The sequence below is a fragment of the Pinus tabuliformis genome, chromosome 5_1 (genome assembly GCF_031772625.1).
Source record: "Pinus tabuliformis cultivar Carrire ecotype Pingquan chromosome 5_1, CPIR1, whole genome shotgun sequence".
Taxonomy (NCBI): Eukaryota; Viridiplantae; Streptophyta; class Pinopsida; order Pinales; family Pinaceae; genus Pinus; species Pinus tabuliformis.
In genome coordinates, this window is record NC_142305.1 from 461985021 (window position 1) to 462004362 (window position 19342).

Below are 19342 nucleotides of genomic sequence, written 5' to 3' on the forward strand. Positions count from 1 at the left end.
TGAAACCCACGGCCATCAAAGGCCTTAAGAATTGTCGGGGATTGATTTAGTGAAGGAGAACCAAGCGATCTCCAACACTGTATCAACATAATACACATTGAAGCTCCCTCATCAATTACAGTCCGATGAATAGGCCTATTTTTGACTATCACAAGGATCTGGAAAGCCAGTTGATGAGGCAAACGCGGTGTACTATTTTCTAGATCAAAGATTATTAGGTTCGGGTCCTGAACATCAACAGCTCCTATAGCCGACAAAATTAATTTGCGTTGTGCTGGACATGATTGCAGCACTTCCAAAGCCGACATTGCTGAGGGTGAAACGGCTAAGTCCTCAACAATGTTGTAATTCTGGGCCGCTCTCGCATGTGGATTGAAAGCAGACCTTCGAAGTACACGCTTGTCGGGCGGCTTGATTACTAAGTCTGGGTTAGGTTTCTCGATCTGTAGTGGATCGGAACCGGGAGCTGAGGTTGATGGATTAGAATGAGAAGATTCTGCTTCTTTGCCATCAACAGGACTTTTACTACCATAATCTTGCGATCGAGTCGCAATCCTTACATGAGACATCACCAAAATGGGTTCTTCATTGGCACTCGAGGAAGAACCTATCATTTTGCTATCTTTCGGAAATGGATCCTTCAAGACAGCAGGGATTTGGGAACCTTTGACGATCTTCGCAACCTCTGCTCGATGAGGGCAGTCTCTTGTAAAGTGTTCTTCTTCACAAATACATGGATAACGAGGCTTGTGCTTTTCATCATTGGATTTCGCCTTTTCAGTTTTCTCCTTTGGAGTTTTGTCTGCTTTATTCTTCTTCTTCCCACCGGATTTTGATTTAGCCGTAGATGACTCTACAGCGTGAATATCGGCGGAGAGTTCAGCAGAAGAATCTCCTGTCGGGGAGTCTGGTAAGGTTATAATAGGAGAAGAATTCTTTGAGGATTTCTTCTTGCTTTTAGTGTTCACCGTACCAATCATGCCATCAGCAGCATGAGACCCTGACAGAGCAGCAGCGATTTGATTTGACATAGGAAGATCTGGGATCTTTTCATGTAACGTACCTGACTGAGTATAAACTAAGTCAAGGTACTGCGCTTGAGCAATCACTTGCTCCTCAGTAACTACTCCGGCCTTAGCTACGTCTTCAGTAATCTTCGGTAACAATGATTTAACAAACCATTTAGCTAAGATCTGGTCCGGGATAAAAACTTTCACTAACCGCCTTCGACGTCTCCATTCATGAATATGATCAGAAATATAAGTGGACGTCGATTGTTTTAATGAAGTTAGTAACTCCGTGCCATTATCATATCTGACCGGCAACTGAAAATGAGTTAAGAACGAGGTAGCTAACTGGCTAAAATTATAAAAATAGGCCCGTGGTAACTCAATGTACCACTTGGCCGTGAGACCAATGAGAGTGCGCTGGAAAAGACGTAAGCGGATCGAATCATCCGAGATGGAATTAGAGGCACACCAGAGGTGGTAAGTCATCACATGATTTGACGGGTCCTCTCTAGACTTACCCTCGAACTTGGGAATATCACTGGGCAACTTATTCGGCATTGGCGGCCAAAACAGAAGATAATTGATTGGATCGTCTGTTAGGCGCGACAAGTCTGGTAAATCCAAAGTTGCGATAAACGGTAGCTGCCGATTAGAATCCCTAAAACTCTGGGTCACTATACCAGCCCCAGGACGAGGATATCCAGGATAACTAGGAATAGGAATCGCATTCGGGATATTATATCCTCCTGGAAAACCAGGATTAACCGGACCATACTAGGGTTGTTGTGGTTGTTGATAAGTGTACCCAGGATACGGTTGATACTGGTAAACTAGTTGCTGGACAGCAGGACCGAATTGGTACTGTCCCTGGTACGGTTGATAAGTGAATTGTGGTTGACTTGTGACAACCATACTCAAACCAGGTTGTCCTACAGGCATCTGAACCGTAGTTTGAATCGTGGATCCAGACGATGGTAAAGATGTCTAAGGAGTAGATACAGGGACAGTAGAAACCGGAGCTGTCGATACTCCAGAAGTAAGTGTGGTGGATGGAACAGATGTTACGGTAGTTGCAGCAGTCGTTTGAGATGGAGTACGAGGCGAAATAGGCCCAGACTGAGAAACTACCGAAGGTACAGAAGTTTGAATATTAGACTGGACTGGTTGCTGGGGTGAACCAGAAACTAAGGGTTGTCTAGTTTGAGATGACAACTGTACATTTGGCTGCAACACCTGTTGAACTTGCGACGGATCCCACACTATGTTTATTCCGGGGTACTGACCCATAACAGGTTGAGGATATTGAGATCCATAACCGGGTTGAGAATAGGATTGATAAGTGAAAGGTACATTTCCCGTACCTTGAACATAAGATTGACCTTGGGGTGGTTGGAAACCTTGACTCGAGTACTGACCTTGGGGCAGATACCCTTGAGGCATGTACTGATACTAGGGTTGACCTTGAGGTATAAATTGGTACTAGGGTTGACCTTGGGGTACATATTGAGTCTGGGGTTGACCTTGAGGAATGTAATGTACCGTAGGCACGTACTATCCTTGAGGTTGCCCCCCAGACGCAAATTGTGTACCTTGAGGTTGCCCCCCCGGCGTTAATTGAGGCTGCCCCCAGGCGGTAACTGGCCACCTTGAGGTTGAGAAGCGGGAATAGAACCTGACATCATAAGAATGTCTTCTACACTCAACGGCTTTGCACCATTGCTTCCAGTGAACATCCTTTGTTCAATGGGTTGAGGAGATGCTCCCGAAAAAGTACCAGACAGAGACTGATACCCAGCGGGAACAGAAGGACCGTCGTACAAAAAAGATTCAGGCGATTGAGTAAACATGGACGACTGACCTGACATATTTACGGGAGTATAAATACCCCTAGGTGGATAAGAAACACAAGGTGGTGAAAAACTTGACACTGAGTTGTCCAAATAATTAGTTAAAGAAAGATACCAAGTAGTACTTCTAGGTGGACTATAAGAAATCGATTCACGCTCCCTTAGATCAATAGTAGGTTGATCTTCGGGAATAGGGATGCCTATTTCTTCTTCTGGAGCAAGCTCTTCAATAGCTATCAAACCAGAAGGAAGATTTTCGGTGATGACTCTTTCTACCCTAGGTGAATTAGGAGCACTAGAAGTCGGAGAGACTAACCCCGATGTTGGAGTAACAGGTTCAGATATCTCAGGTTCTTCGCTTATATCACTAGTAGATGAAAAACTACCAGCAAGCTCAGAAACCAAAACAGCTTCAGGATTATAACCTGTTTCTAAAGCTTGGTAATCAGGATGAACAACCAACGAAGACTCTCCTTCTTCAGGTGACCCTACTTTACTGCCACTAGGAGCTACAAGGACTTTCAAACCTTCGTAATGGCTCGGGACGTCTTCAGGAGGTTGGCCCCGAAGTCTACGGGACTTCCTCAACAAATCAGCCACAGTTACAACCTCAAGAGACTAGCCCCGAAGTCTACGGGACTGTCTTGGTAATTCAGCCATAGCTAAAAACTTTTAACTACTGCACACGCAAACAAAGTAAAATCTCAAAGAAAACCGCCTAAAGTCTCTAAAGAACCAAACAAATTTGAATCACACGCCTAAAGAATCTAGGGCGTCAAACCATACACAAACAGTAACCTTCCGGACCGAAAACACTAATAGGGGATGAATTCCAACATCGCCGAATTCAGTACAGAAGTGGCGGGTGGAACAGTTACCCCAGCAACCTGCTTAATGAATATACTAGACCAAGTTCCTCCACTTTAACCGTCTCGAGTGAAGTGAACCCCCCAGAAAATCCAAGTGAGTCTAGCCGACGTCTGCTCCAGGTACAGTGGGATCTTCCCTCCACCGTCACCTTAGGAAGAATCCTAAAGATAATAGTCACTAAGGTCACCAACAGCAACAAATATACCTGGGGGAACAGTCTACGATCCGATAGAACGCAAGGGCAGAGTAACAAGCTCAATCCCCTTGCCGGCTCCTTGACAATAATCCAAGGTTTACCGACAAGTGACCCCAGGCTCCTCGACAATGGTTAATCCGAGGTTTACCGTTTGTAGTACGTGCATATCTGGCGTCGTTCCCAATGAAGGAGGATTGATTCCCTCACTGGTTCGGACACGATCTCGTGCTTCTCCTTTAAGAGGAGCTTTCCCAGAGCATAAATGTAACAGTTGGATTTATCCTACCACAAGATAAGCTACTTGTTTGGTTTTACTGTCTTGGAGAGTTAATTACTCTCCTACTCCAAGACACTAGCCTGATCTATATTGGTGTTTCAGAGCCCTAGTAAATAAAAAGTTACTAAGTTAATTTTACTTTAAGCGTTGATTTTTATGGCTTTTCTTTAGGACAAAAGGTAGCGGAGATGAAACTAATGGTGTGTAGACTCGACTCAAATCCACTAAAAAGATGCACCTAGGATGAAACAAAACAATCTTTCCTTTTTCAATGAATTCCCTAGCTAAGAGAGTTGGAGGATGCAAAATTTATAAAGACAACTTTCTTCGCAACGAAAATCAAAGAAACAATCTCTTTATCTTTTCCAAAGCACACAACACATGACCACTAATTATTTCACGAAAACTTCCTTTCTCTTTTCAAAGACTTCAAACGCTACTAAAACAAACTTTCCTCAAAAGAGATTTTGTATTTTTTCCTATTTAACAAAGCATGTAAAACTACTTAACAAAAATCAATTTTAAGACCTATGACAATCAAATCAATTTTAAGATCTATGAAAATCAAATCAAGTTTAAGATCTATGAAAATCTAAGAGAAATTTACCTAAAAGCAAATCTAATGAGGTAAAAGCCTACAAAATATAATTCCAGGATGTTTTACTCAGTTACAATCCAACCAAGGACTAATTCATGCAGAATCATAAACTAGTAAAAAACAAAAACAAAAATTTCTTGTTCTTTTTCTTAAGAATGAAATTCACAGCTTAACCAACAAGCCTTCTCGAAATTCCGCAAAGAGACAACACAAAGGTAGGTTTCTCACAAAGGTGTATTTTACGAAAGGTCCGACTCCTAAGAAGATTGAAAAGACCAGGGATATCCAAGGTTTTTACAACTTCTAAAGCCAAAGTCACTACAGGACCAATGCAAAAATCAAACCTAGGGCTAGAACTTCTATGAACTTCACTAAAACCCTTGATGCTAATGAAACAAGCTTAGATGAAAACTTTTGACAGGTAACCAGTGGATCTGGGTAGCAATAAACAAGCTATAAACAAAATCTAATAGGAAAAAAGGAAAAAATGGAAATTTTCTAAGCTTTTGACAGGGTACGCAGGCAGCCTGTTTGCACAGGTGCGGCCATGCTCTGTGTACAAAGCAGAAGTGCGTACAGGTACGCACGGTGCTTAACGCAGAGGGTGCGTACTGCTCTCAAAAACAAGAAAAAGAAAAACTAATTCAACCCTAAACTATTCCACCCAAATTCACAGTCAATCAGTCAAAAACTAGAAAGAAATCAAATTTTCTAAAATCAAAGTATCAATCAAAAGAGAAATAAATCAAATCCATGGATTCCCCAGTGGAGTTGCCATTTTGTCATGCGGAAAGAGTCAATTTTGCGGACAAAACCGACCTCCCTAGAAGCTAAGGCTTTCTAGTGACAAACAAAACAATCAAGCACTATCTTTCCCTAAATATGCATTTAAAATAAAAGTAACCAGGTGTTTAAGGCTTACCTCTAGTCCAACGCTTGTTTGCAGCAGTCCAGCCTCTTCGATCCAGATGAGCTCCTTCTCCTTGAAGCCTGCATTCACTAAGAATCAAACGATTGCATAGCACCTGAATAACTCATATAATAAAACATATTCATCATAAAGACCAAGGAGTTTATGAAACAAATTATATATAACAACTTGTTGAGAAAACTGAACTTAATTGTATTAATTGGAAACAAAAGAAACCATTACAACCAGTGCCTTGGTGTTGTGCAGGTCCCTCCCAGGGTCCAGCAAGAGTTCTCCTTTACTTTGATCAGCTCACCCACTTCCAAATGAAGCTAGGAAAGGATTGGAATCTCTCCTCTCAAGCTCTATAAGGGAGTCTTAATTTTAGCAGCATCTACCCTTAGGAATGTTCAGCTTTCAACCTCCCCTCCCTCTGGCCCAATGCCTGTATTTATAGTGCTTTGGAGGAAGTTAATCAGGTCCACCATCAATGGGATAAGCCCCTCTTTCAATGGGATAGCTCCCCTCTTGATGGGATAAGTTCCGCTTTCATTGGGATGCATGAACCATCTGGAGACGCTCAATACATGTCAAACCATCTTCTAGAATGCTCTAGAATTGACCACAAGTAAGTTTTTTGGAGTAAAACTTGCGCCTTTTGACCTTTACAGGAGTACGCACCCACCCCTTTACAGACAAAGCGTACAAATACGCAGGTATTATGAACAAGAGGTGCGTACACGCAGGTAAGGGTAAGAGAAACTGCGTAACCAGAGTTATATTGATTTTTAAAGACTTTCTCTCTTTCTTGGAGTTTGACATGAGGAGAAGAGGTATAAGACTTGCCAAGGAGGACAGTATGACTATTGATGGGGCCATACTGACTGCAAATAGTCATGGTGACAAATTTTAGTGTAACAGCTGGTTTCATAATAGCGACTGCATCTATCAGACCTTCGAAAATGGGAATATCGAAGCTAACCTGTACCTTAAAAGGAGTGGTGCCTATAGAGTGGCTACTGGATGAAGATGCATTACCTGTGGGTAGTCCTCGAAGGATATGGGAAAATTTATCCATCATCGCATCCCTCTATCGCTCAAGGGCTTCCTCGAGAAACATTTTGAAAGGATCTCTTGCCCCCTCGTCTTTCTTTTCTTCCTCCATGTGAGGTCGTTGGGTTTTGCGAGGCTGATCCTGCAATGGTTCAACCAGATCAAGTCCTAACTCCTTATACCCTGACCTTGTTGGGGACATGCAAAGAAAAATAGAGAAAGAGTAGACCGCTCTGATATCACTGATCCAAACTCAAACATGAATGCAAAAACTTACAAATATAATAATAAACATAGAGATGCAGCAGAAAAACACTTCATTTCGTTAATAGAAAAATATTGAACTATGCTTACAAACAAAATGGAAATAAGATAGCTCAGGCGATGGTATCTTATCTCTGAGAAGAGACGTGGCAACTACCTGCCTTTGAACTGAGTTACAATGAGGCTCGAGGGACTTTTTATCATTGAACAATAAGGGAAAACCCTAAACACCCAAAATCCTAACCCGAGGAGATGTAACACTAAGGATTTATGGGCCCCGTTGGGATTAGTTGGGCAACCAACTTCCCGGGGTCGTAACTTGGTCATATTATCTCTTTTTGGTGTGTATGCTACCTCGTTGGAAATATCTATTCGAGGAATGAAACTGCTGATGTTGTTGATGAGGAATGTTGCCAAAAAAATATTGTTTAGGGCCTCAAAACGGCTCCGAAAGTTCAGGACTCGAAAAACTGCCAAAAATAGTAAATTGTGCTACAATTAAGGAAAAATATGTAACTAACTGGGGGGTCTAGGTGGAATAGGTGGGTGGCCACCAATATCCACCTGGATCATGCAGTTGAGCACAGAAAACATGAAGAAGTACATCAGTGGTCCAACCACACTCAGGACAATGTTGCACATGCTCCAAGATGAGTTGGACAAAGGTTTCAAAACCATATACCCAGAAGCCATGGAACAAGAGTCCATTTTTAGAAATACATCACCAAATAGTACGGGGACACAATAACATAGTACCAAGCTTGGTATCATTTCATCATCGAAGACCATCAAGAGGATGTTGCTGAGTTGGTCTTTCCCCAAGCTTCTGAGTGATGGTGTTTGTCTTGTTAGGCCGCCTCAAGCCTATTTTGTCCCACATGGGTATATGTGAAAGTTGTATTATTACTTGTAAGTATATTTTAAGTGAAATTCCAAGTGTCATAAGTGGAATGCGAACAGTCACTATGTAATGTAAAGAAGTTGAAGAGTCATGAGGGTAGTCAAAGAGTTAAAGGGGAATGTCAAGGGTCACCCCACCCTTTGTTATATATAGAACCTCATAACTCACAGTACAAGATTTTGGCTAGGCATTGCTTAGAGAAGACTTAGAGAGGAATGTGATGAGCCTTGGCTTCTCCACGACGTAGAGTGAGTACACTTCTTTGGAGGAGCAGGCAATGTTGATTGTAATGTTCCACTATTGGGGCTAGTAGATGTCAATGGTGTATGTATGGATGGAACTTTCACTTAATAATATAATTGAGCCAACACATTTTCATGCATATGTTGTTATTGTAGTTGGACTATTCTGGTTGTTTTAGCAGTGTATGTTATTTAACTTACACATTTGTGTATGAACTATTTTGTATGCAGTTATTGTATGAATCATGTTGAAGACGTGTTGTTGGATTAACCCGTCACTTTGGTTTGTGGATTATTATTCTTTCTAGCTTGTGATGTCATTTCGTTCGTGTGTTCCTTTCAGGCTGCGTACTATTACAAGCTTCTGAGGGACACACATCCTTTCCCCTCTATGTGTTAGAACCCCCCATGCATCTCACTTGACTCGCTACATGGTCACACACTTGCTTCCAACCAAAGCTATCATACTTACCTCTACGCGCTACCACGATCAAGGCACTACTTTACTGCCCATTGTTGGGACTCCTACTCCAAATGATCTGAGGTCTAGTTGGGACTTGTTACTGGGAAGATTCCCTTGACATGTTGGCAGGTCCAACACAGTTAACACATGGTTAGCTTGATATTATGAAACTTTCCAAAACAATTTATAGTCCCCCCATTTTAACCATCACTTGACACTCTGTTGTTGGATATAGGAAACAATTCAATTCCTTGACTATCTTACAATGAATAAAATTATGGGTAATACCCGAATCAATCAACACTATTACCTTTTTCTTCTTGATTTGTCCTTCTATATTGAGAGTTTGAGGAGTGGTAATTCCTACCAATGAATTACAAGATATGGTCGGATTCATTTATTCTTTATCTAGGGTTGGTTCTTGGTGTATATCCTCTTCTTTTGATGTTTCTTTTTTCTTTTCTTCCTTTTCTTCACAATCTATGTAAAATAATTTATTATCATCACACTTATGACCTTTAATGTATTTACTATCACAACTTTAAAAAATCCCTTTTGCTCTTTTTTCTTCCAATTGTTGTGGTGTCAACCTTGTAGGTTGTGAAAGGCTAGGATAAACACTTACATCTTTGTAGTTGTGAGTGGTAGACTTCCTTGTTGCCATAATTTTGCTTTCAACTTTTCATGCCACCCTGAATGCCTTTTCCAATGAATCTGATTCCCAAAGGCGAACCTCATGTTGAATGATATCTTTTAAATTCCCTATGAGAACATCAATCCTATGCTCCTCTAGAATATCATTTACCCTTATATTCATTTTTTGGAAGTCCTCAATGTGGTCCACCATTGAACTCTTTTGTTTGAGATTTGTAAATTGGCCAAAGAAGGTGTTTCTCTTTGTATCCTTATAATGTGCTATCATTTCTCCCGTAAAAATTGATCAAGTGACAAGTTGTTTACAAGAATAATTCCATCAATACCATACAAATTGATTTTGTTCTAAATATAAATATGCAATGTGTACCTTTTGTGTGTTCAACACAACATGTAGATCAAACAATTGCTCCATTTGTAGTATCCATGTCACCAGATCCTTGGCATCAAACTTCCTTATATCGATCTTTGGAATTTGGTTTGTCTTCAACCCGCTATGTGAGTTGCTAAAATCATAATTTGTATTCCTTTTGTCCTCATCATGATTTTTGTGGAGTACCTTGTCACCGCTAGGAAGCATTTATTATAGCAATTTTTTCAAACCTTCCAGGTCCTTTTTCAAATACGTTCTTATACCATCCTTCAAACCTTCCATCTTGACATTCATATTTTATTCCATGTCAGATTTTAAACCATCCATCTTAGCTTCCAATTCATTTTTGGTTACTCTTTGTGAGAGTGAAATTTGTTGCACTTGATCTCGCAATTTTGATATATCATGTTGCATTTCTTTCTCTTCTTCGTGTGTCATAGAAGAGCTTTCTAGTTGCTTACTAGGTGTGTCCATTTTTTGTTTCAAGGCATTTTGAAATCAAACAATTATATCTATGCTTCACTATGCCCTTTGAATCACTCCAAACTGATTTTTCAAAAGTTATGCAAAATGTTAAAAATACATACATTTTTCTTGCTTTTTAGGAGCTATATATTGCAACTGTTGTATCTCTGTAATTGTGAATCTCCAAAATCTAAAATTTCGTCCTATAGTAACCCTCTGCGTTTTCTTTCCAATCCAACAAGTCAAACTAAGATTGGATTCTGTAATGTTCCTAATGGAAATTTTACAATGATAACAAAGACATGAAAATACAATAACACAGAAAATTTCATAAACAAATACACATGAACTAGAAATTTCTGCAAATCTGAAAATTGGCCAAGGTTTTATTAATAATATCATCTTGTGGTACAAAGAATTGGGGTAAGTTCACCTGGGATTGCACAAGGCAAGCTACAAGTACCAGGTAACGAGTACAAGAAAGCCAAATGGCTGCATTAACCATATCCTCCAGAAAACTGCGTTATTGCTCTAAAACTACATTGTTGCTTGAATTCACCCCCTGATTTTCCCAGTCTAGAGTGCCCAAAAAATTCTAGGAATTTGGGATTCAGATTCTTTCCCAAAACCCAGAAAAACCCAAAAAGGGTTTCCCTTGGTTCCAACCTTCAAAAATTGAATCTTCGCAGCTTGGCCCTCCTCCAAATACGAATTCTGTTGTTGTGACGGATCCTGTTAATATTTGCACTCCCAACTCCAGAAATCCTCCTCAAACAGCCCTCCAAATGATCATCGAACTCCCCAGCTCCAAAATCCTCGGTATAATGTTGTCCCAATAAATCTCACTCCAATGACTACACAGTCCCTACGCCATTGTTACCCTCCCTGCTCTATATTGTTGCTACTCTCCTTGCTACTGGAACTCAACCTCCTTGTTTCTATTTTCCTGCTACTGTAACTCAGCCCTCGTGTTGCTCATTTCCCTGTGTTTGTATCTCGAACCTATTATTACTCCTTTCCATGCGATTGTAACTCGACCTCCTTGTTGTTACTTCTGCTGTTGTTGTAACTCGACTTAATGTTGCTAGTATGACTTGGAATGAAGTAGAACTCCCTCCTAGGGCTGGCACTCAAGTCCATCGAAGCAAGGGTTTAGATCTTTGCTCAGAGACACCCGTGTGCTAAACGACACAATATTGGCTCAACTGAACAACTAAGGCAAATTCAATTTTCAAATAGGCAAAAGACCCTCATTGCTCGCTCATTCCTTCCTCTTATAATTGTTGACCATGAATTCCTTGTGGGTCCCTCCACCTATTAGATTTTCCTCAAGGAATTAAAAATCCTTCTTCCCCAAGAGCGTACTTCATGTGGGCCCCATATTCCACTAATAATTTAATCTTTCCTTTTCCCTAATGTTGGTGGTCCCCATCTCTCCAAATATTTAGAGGGGACTCCCTCCATCCACTTTTCTTAAGTTTACATGCCAAAATATTTCCCAACACCCAATTACAAAAATAGAAATTCATCTTAGCAAAATTAATTTAATTGGGGACATTACAGTCCTCCCCACCAAAAATTGTTTGTCCTCAAGCAATTCCTGAACAAGAACCCTCTCGATTAGTTGAACCCAACAGTCTTTGCACACAATACCGGGTTCCCAAACGTACCACCCAACCATCCTTTATCTCTGCCATGTCCTGCGAGGATACTTAGCCATCCTGATTAGCGTGAGGCATTCCTTGCTCCACTCGTTGTACAACTCAGCATAGGCATTAGACGCCCTATGAATACCACTACTAAGTAGAGCATCATGGTAGTATAAAATCCTGATCATTTCATCAAGTAACTACTCTACCAAATAGTCCCTCTCATGCATTGTAGGTGTGGACTCCTGATGATGCAATCCAATCCTAGTGGGATTGAACCCTCATCTACCTGAGCTTCTAATGGTCTCCTCCTGTTGATCATCCTACCACACTGGTGAAGTTCCCCACACCATCAACGAATCACTAAAACTTAATGGAATACCGGGATGACCTTCCCTTATAGAAACCATCTCACCTCTACTAGTAGCTGAGCTGCTAAGCCCTACTATGCCAGAATCCAAAGCTAGTCCAAAAGGGGTGCTAGCATGCTGTCGTTACGCCACTCTGATCATGACGGTTTGACTGTCACACACAAGCTGTATCATCCTTGTTACACATCATTTTGTCACTATCCCTGTACTCCCCATTCCTTGATCCTGGAGGACCTCTACAGTGAACCCTGCATGCTTTTCCTTCATGGAGAAACTCACATTATGTCCCTCTTCATGGGTAGATCATTTCCTTTTTGCACCATTTCCCCCGAAACCTTTGTTTTGCCCAATTTACAATACCGACACTAATGACCTTTGTCTTCCTCGCGCCGATGTGCAAAGATTAGCACTATTCCCCGCGCCAATCACTGTGACTGAGATGTGTTCCAGTCGCGCTTGTCCTGTTATGGAAATTTTTTTAAATTATAGCTTAAGCGTCCATCTCTAGAAGCCTCGTAACGGAAGTCTGGTAAATGGTTTGGTTGGATGGGGTTGAGGATGACATTTTGGGCTCCTTTCCCCTATAATGATGGAACTACCTCAAGGGATAAGTCCTTCTCCCATAAGAAGAGGATCCATCTCCCACCCATCTTTCCTATATAAACCTCCCTTTTTCCCAAGCATAAACTAGTGACTAGTGTGAAAATCAGAGTTAAAGTTTTGGCTAAGTGTAAATATACTAGACAAGCAAGCTATTACTAGTTGTAGCCATCTAGTTGTATGAGGGAGAAGTGTGTTTGGTTTGGAGTGAAAGGGAAGAGTCTTTAAACTATTGTTGTTTGAAGCCATCATGAAGTGTTAGCAAAAGTGTGCGGGAACTTGGTCTTGTCAGAGGAAGACCGCGACGTCAAGACGAATGGTTGTAATCTCTCTTTGATATTAATATATGCAACTATCGATTGATTTCCTACATGTTTTGTAATATTACATATTCGTGTCTTAATGCTTCTTGACTCATTAAGTAGGTTGAATTGCAATTTGTCTATTATTATGTTTGTGTGTTGTTGTTGTTTACTTGTTTTAGGAGCTTGAAGAAGGAAGTGAGAGATTGTTGGAGCGAGCAAGCGAGGACATCATCAAGCAGGATAAGCGACCAAGAGGTAGGCCCTCTTGATTGATTCTAATCTAAGGAAATCTTCCATAGAATGTATCTGTTGTGGCTAGACCCATTATCGGGCTAGAGGAATTCGTTCATGTCTGCACTTATAATTTTACTTCACCACAAATTGGAGACTCCGTTGGGGACATCTAATCCTTTTGTTTGTTTTGGATTTCATAATTTCGTGAGAACTTTGCTAGTTTCGCATTTTCCCTTTTGTTCTGTTGCTTTTCTCCTACTTACTGGCCTAAGTATAAAATCCATAGTAGCAGATCTGGTCCCTGTTTTGAATTTTTTTTAATTTTTTCCTTAGTTTCCTCAGATAACGCATTTAATCGGCTAACAATTGCGCCGATCAGTGCAAATTGTAGAGGAATAGTTGCATGGACCTGCCTCTCGCGCTTGTTGTCAGTTAGGCAATCGCGCCGATTCCTGTAAGTAAAGATTAGGGCTAGACCCCAATATTGGCTAGTGTGTTCTGTTCTTGTGTTTTTGACCCTGTGAGCCTTTTGACTATTTTTCTCCCTTATTAGAAAGCTACTTTTCATTTGGTTTTGCTTTCTTGTAGGCTTGTCATCTTGCTGTTTGATTGATTGAGTCATTGAGTGGCCAACAACACTAGGACATCTAGCTAGTCGTCCATTCATCAGCTTGTGGACTCGTCGAGTCCGGTTGTGGGTGTGTTTGCTCCTTGCATTTATTTTTGGTCCCTCTTATGACTTTGACCTCTTTTTGCACAAGTTTGAAAAAGTTTTGTTTACTTGTTTGAACCTCTTTTTCCAGCATAGATTACATTTTCTTCCTTGTGTTTGGCAAAGTCGGTGTTTCATCGATCAGAATGAACTTCTCTTTTCATGCTTTCATCTGCTTGAAGAGCTCATAGTCTCGAAAAAAAAATCATTGAAAGATTGTATGCGAAAGTTTGTTTCGTTGTTTCATGAGAAAATATGAAATTATAGCTTGTTGCTTCATTATGATTCGCATCTCTTAAAAACTAGAATTGCATCAGCATTTGAAAAGGAAGAGAATTTTTTTCATTTCGAAAGGACTAATAGATAAGTGCTTGTCAGGAAATTAGGAATTGGAATGCATTTTTCATTAGTGTGAAGTAGTGAAAAATCATTTCGTTTTCAGTTGCTTGATTGTTTGCATTTGATTGAGTAGTTTCTACCCTCTCTAGTGTAGGCATTTCATTGAATTGAAAGGGTCTTGTCCCATTTAGTTGCATTTTAGGTTTTTCGAGTAGCATCGCTAAGACCTGAAAACTGAAACTTAACTCAAGATCAACTCTAAAATGAATTCAATTTACCTAAGGTGCATTTGACATTAACGATCACATCTAGAAGGTCTAGGCTAGAGACATGTTCCAACATCTGTAAACCTAGCAGTTGTCATTAGCTTCAGCATTAGACAACGCTAGCACAAATTTGTGCTCCCCGTACCGTCGCGTATATAACGAGAGACCCCACTAGGTTGCAATACCTTTATCCTTAGGAAGCTGAGTCGGCCGCCTTGCGAACATGATACACCTAACACAACATTCAAAGAGATTGCATGCTCATACTTCTTGGTTCGCTAGGAGGTATTCTGCAGTTCATGGTTGCCTGGTAATCTTGTTTACCTAGATTATCTAGAGTATTCATTTGATCTTTTTGACTCATTAAACTTAAAATATCATCTGAGCACTTATTCTTTCGAGCTTGTTTCCAATCGAAAGCGATAGAGTCATCTTTGTTTCTTTCTCGACTCTTAAAAAATGAAAGAACATCAGTCTTTTATGTGTCTTAAATAATTGATTGCCCACAATCCAAAACATCCTGTTAGATTTTTGACCAAATCGTGAGCTCCCTTAAGGAAATTTTAAAGCCTTGAAGTTATTTGTTCTATCGGCTAACACAAGGTCATCATTGCTGAACCATTTGGTTCACCCATTTCCTCTTCCTCTCCTCCGCCTGAAAGATTGTCCGAGGAGCCACTTCCTAAGTTATCAGAGCCATTTGAGGACCAAAATGTTGAACTCACAATTGTTTTGAGTGTTCAACCATTATCATCCCTTCCTCCGCCTATTTTTGATTCAGGGTCATCTGTTGGTCTTGACCCGGAATCTCTGGATAATCTCGTTCGAACTCCAGAGAAATTGCCGACCACTGGCAGTCAACTTGGACTGGCTATCTATCCTTTGAACCCTCTATTTGACGGTATTGAGATATCACCAAAGCACCCTTACAGTCTGTACGATCAACCAGGTGTTCCTTTGGAATTATCCCCCAGTACACATTCAGTTGTTCGCCATCGCTTGTTTCCAGACATGGAACCTGAAGGCGATGCTCCAGCCACTTCTCCAGATGAGTCTGAATTCTCAACTCCACACAATGTTGAGGGGGAAGAATTGCAGTTGTAGTTCCCTCCCGAGGGTTTCCCTTATTCAGAAGGTATTCTTGCCAGGTTGCCACTCAGCTATGTGTCTTTAGGGCACTTAGTTTCGAGCACACCGAGTGCCTCATCACTCTACTATAACTCTGTTTGGGTGTCAGGCATCAAACCTACATCAAGTCCGTTTGTCACGAACATGACCTCCCAACTAGTTGTTACTTCAGTCCCTGTGCAACCCACTGTCCCGAACACTCTTGTACCATCGATCCCAGTTACGCGTCAGTCGCAACCGGCGGTTTCAAAGATTGTCTCTGCCAGTTCTTCTGTCCCGTTAGTTAGTGGCCAGATTGTGCCACCGCCTGGGGGGCAGAATCTAAATGTCTCTATGGTGTCAGGTGCCACTAATGTGAGCGACTCACAAGCTCACATGCTTTGTATAAACCAGCCCTCTTCTAGTATTATTTACAATCCTGCTGACCCTAATGGATCAAGAAATGTCTAGTATCAACAGGTTCAGAATCTTGGTGGTCCGTCTGGATCAAACAATTTTCAGTATCAGCAGCCCTATGGGGCTCAGGTCCAATACCAAAATCCTTACGTTCCATATGGTTCTCAAGGATTGGTTAATCAACCTTACACCATCCCGTCTGGGTAGTACATCCAGCCTGGCTACAGCCAGATTCAGTTCGGTAATTTCTCGGGCACTGTTCAAGTACCCTTGCAACAACAAGGACAACTTTTGCAACAACCAGGGCAGCCTTTGTTACCGCAAGGGAAACCTTTGTTGCAACAAGGGATTTCCGCGCAACAGCAAGGGCAGATTATCCCGTAGCAAGGTCACCTGCAACAAATGCAAGGTCAACCCTTCCAACAATTGCAGTAGGCCGTGCAACAACAGATGCAATATGCTCTGCATACCTCTCAACCCATACCCTCGTAGGGCCAACCTCTGCAAACCCAGGGACAAATTTTGCAACTGCAAGGTCAGCAAAACCAACCTGGGTAGCAACAACCCTTGTATACCTATCAACAAGGGCAACCCTTGTAGGGACAGGTTCAAGGTCAAGTCCTGTAGCAGCAGGTGCAGAATCCTCTTGTCCAAGGCCAACAAGTTCAGAATCCTGCCGGCCAAGGGCACTAGGTACAAAACCCCTATGTCTAAGGGCAACAAGCATATTAACCTTATGCCCAAGGACTGCAGGTCCAGCACCCTCTTGTTCAGGGGCAATAGGCCCAACAATCCTATGTTCCAGGACAACAAGTCCCATACCCATATGTCCAAGGTCAACAGGCTCAGCAGCCTTTTAACCCATACGTTTCCTATTAGCAACCTGTGCATGGACAATTTCAAGGTATTCAAGGTCCAAATCCTCCCTTTGGTCAAGGTAATCTGCAATGGGGGCAGCCTCAGATGCCATATGGCCAAAATCCCCCATTGTGGGGTCAAAATCCTTACCAACAGGGATGGGCGCCTCCTTATGGGATCACCTATCAACCTCCCATGTATTTTAACACTCAATTACCTTTCTTGGCTACACTTGAGTTGCCGGATGTATCACATCTTACGAATGATCTGATTCTTCATTCATCATACTGGCCTCCAGTGCCATCCAAGATACCAAGTGATTGCCCAAAGTTCGATGGAAAAGCTAAAGAAGATCCTCAATCCCATGTGATGACATATCACCTCTAGTGCTCGTCTAACTCATACATGGACGATTCCATCCGTATTCATCTTTTCCAACAAACCCTTATGGGTGTCGCAGCAAAATGGTACATCGAGGTACCTCAAACTACTTTTCATGACTTCAATTCGTTATCCATGGCCTTTCTCACACATTTTCAATTGTCAGTTCGTTACGAAATGGGTCCCTATCTGCTCACATCGCTTAAGCAAGACACTACGACACACATCTCTGATCATATCCATGAATGGAGATGTAGACGTCGACTGATAAAGTTCGATATAGCTATTCAGCTGCTCACTGAATGGTTTACAAAATCATTTGTAGCCCCAATTGCTTGTGACATAGCCATGGGTGGATGTGTCACTGAAGAGCAAGCCATCGCTCGTGCCCAGTACTTGGACCTGGTCTACTCTTAGTCTGGCACCTTATATGAATTATTACCTAATGCCCCACGGCCATCATCTGATCACGCGACATCAAAGTCACCCATTGTCCCTCCCGTTGATGGAGTTATTGGTTAAGTATCCCAGGCCCCTATCAAAACTTCTTCCAAACAGAAGTCGGTCTTAAATATTGCTCCCAATAGTTCATCTCAAAACCCTCCAGGCCCTAGTAAAACCTCAGAGGTCCACACTGTCCAATCTACTGCAGCGGACAAATCCTCGAAAGGAAAAAAGAAAGGCAAAGGCAAAGCTAAAGTCGATGCCCCGAAACAGGGTCCTCCCAAATTGTCTGTCAACGAATCATCGCAATGGAAACCTAAGTATCCCTACCTCATTTGCGAGGAGGATCACTATACTAAGGATTTTCCACGACAATCTGAAGTTAGTCGATTGCTCAAGGGGACCGCTGCTGTTCTCAAAGAGCCCTTTCCATCTCAACAGACTCAAATGGTAGACCAACCCTGATCTGCTTCCTCTAGATCTCAGTGTTCATGATGAGCACGCCCATTAATGTGGATACCCGATCGAAGGATTATTAAACTCCAGCTCCCACAGCAGGGAAAGAAAAATAAGTTCCACCTTCTTCTTCTACCCCGAGTTCTAGCCCTCTGCAAATCAAGCGCCCTAACCCTGATTTCACTCCAAATCCACCCTATCGAGGTGTGCTATGGAAATCCTTGTACAATATTGTTGAATATTTGGCTCAGGCGCTGTTAGCTATGTCAGCTCTCGAGGTACTCCAAAGCTGCCCAGCACAGCGGAAATATTTGTTGTCAGCTATTGGGGACATTGATCCCACCGATTCTAATTTAATCTGTTTAAATTTAGAGAACCATGTTCCGAGACTCCCTCATCAGATTGCCTTTCTTATTCAGGTAATCATTAATGAAAAGACCATCCACCACACTATCATTGATGAAGGTGCTTCAACCTGCATCATGTCAACTGCGTGCTGGAAGGATATTGGTTCCCCTACACTTAACCAATCTCTGAACACATTGGAAGCTTTCAATGGGTACGATTCACGCCCCTTCAGTGTTTTACCTAACCTTTCCATCACCCGAGAAGGAAAAATAGTGCAAGTCGAAGTAGAGATTGTTGACGCCAATGTCAATTATAATCTTCTACTCGGCCAAAGTTGGATTCATGCCATGCATGTCGTGGCCTCCTCTTGTGTGATCCATTTTCCCCATCAAGGGAGGATTTTCACCATTGATCAGCTGTCTTTCTTTGCCTCTTCCTTGTCTGATGGCAATGTTCCGTATGTCAAGCACTCTGGTGCTCCCTTTTAGAGTGTGGGGGTAGGTATCTTCAAATATTCTGCCTTAATGGGGATTTTTCCACTCCCACCTCCTCATGTTGCCTCCGTCAACATGATCTCGGTCAAATATGATCCCTGGATCATACCTACGCCATATCTGGTTGATGCTTGGGCGACATCATGTCGCTTAGTCCTACCGAAGTCAACTACGTGGAAATTGTTTCGGCCACGAACTCTGCATCCTTTGATTCTTGTATCTTGATGACCTCTCTCGA